We start from the raw sequence: 1093 nt of genomic DNA, 5'->3' as shown, positions 1-1093 counted from the left end.
TTCTACAGATATCTTGCCTCCCTGTGGAGATCGACTTGACTTCCCTAGCTATATAGTTAGTTGAGTTAGTTTATTTTTGACAGGTACACGACAGACGTGTCAAAGTTTGGCGCCGTTGCCGGGGAGGCAATTGCCCTATTTGTTTTAGTTCCATTTATTTTATCCGTCTCAGGGAATTTTTTTTCCTTGAGGCAGTTCTTATTCATTTTCTTTCGAGTCTTTGTTTATGCCCAGTCGACGGGTTTGAGTTAGTTGCGTAGATTCGAGAACGTGAGAGAGATTATTTAGGCATAGACTCCGTCTGCAAAGGAAATCACGAAAGGAAGACTTGAGTACTTTCGAGCCAGAGCTAGATCATTTTCTTTTCGCGGAAGACAGTCCGATTTCTACAGTAAAGATGCCTAAACTTTCTAGTCATTCAGTGCCTAAAGCCTCCTCTATTCCAAAGGGTTTCAATCTCCAGACTGAGGATGGGAATACATTTGACATCCTCCTTCTTATATCAATCTGGTGGAGAGAAATATCTATAGAGGTGTGGCTGGTGAAGACCCGAGGAAGCACATGGAGGTCTTTACAGACTATTGTTCTACTTTCCCTGCCACTAAGGGGGTAACTCAAGATAAGATTAAGGAGGTGCTATTTCCTTTCTCTTTAGCTGATTCAGCCAGAGAGTGGCTGACTGACTTGGACCGCACAGCTGCTGGGGTTACAGACTGGGAGTCTCTTGCTCTTGCTTTTTACAAGAGATATTTCCCTCCACAGCGCACCAATCTGCTGAGGGCCAAGGGCCAAGATAACCAGTTTTAGACAGGCTCCCGATGAGAGTTTCTATGAGGCGTGGTCGCGATTCAAGAAGTTGGTGAGGTCTATTCCTCACCATGGTTTTGACCCATGGTTTCTAGCTAATCAGTTCTACAATGGGTTGTATGACGACCAAAGAGCCATACTTGATACGGCATCTAGTGGAAGATTCCAGGAGAATACAGATGATGATAAGGGATGGTCCCTTATTGAAGAGATGGCGAATCATAGTGCTGTGTATGGAAACCCAAGGGATGGGATTAGAACAGTTCATGCAGTCGATAAGCAGGTT

The 1093-nt window shown here is 44.5% G+C and overlaps 1 non-coding gene across 1 annotated transcript; it reads right to left on the bottom strand.

Annotated features, from left to right (window-relative positions):
- Positions 1–778: 778 nt before the first annotated feature.
- LOC141616113 (small nucleolar RNA R71) lies at positions 779–885 on the bottom strand. The gene has a single exon (XR_012530484.1). It is a non-coding gene; the product is annotated as a small nucleolar RNA R71 (small nucleolar RNA).
- Positions 886–1093: the final 208 nt, after the last annotated feature.

Source organism: Silene latifolia, chromosome 11 (assembly GCF_048544455.1).
Source record: "Silene latifolia isolate original U9 population chromosome 11, ASM4854445v1, whole genome shotgun sequence".
Classification (NCBI taxonomy): domain Eukaryota; kingdom Viridiplantae; phylum Streptophyta; class Magnoliopsida; order Caryophyllales; family Caryophyllaceae; genus Silene; species Silene latifolia.
This window is presented reverse-complemented; position numbering and strand designations above follow the sequence as displayed.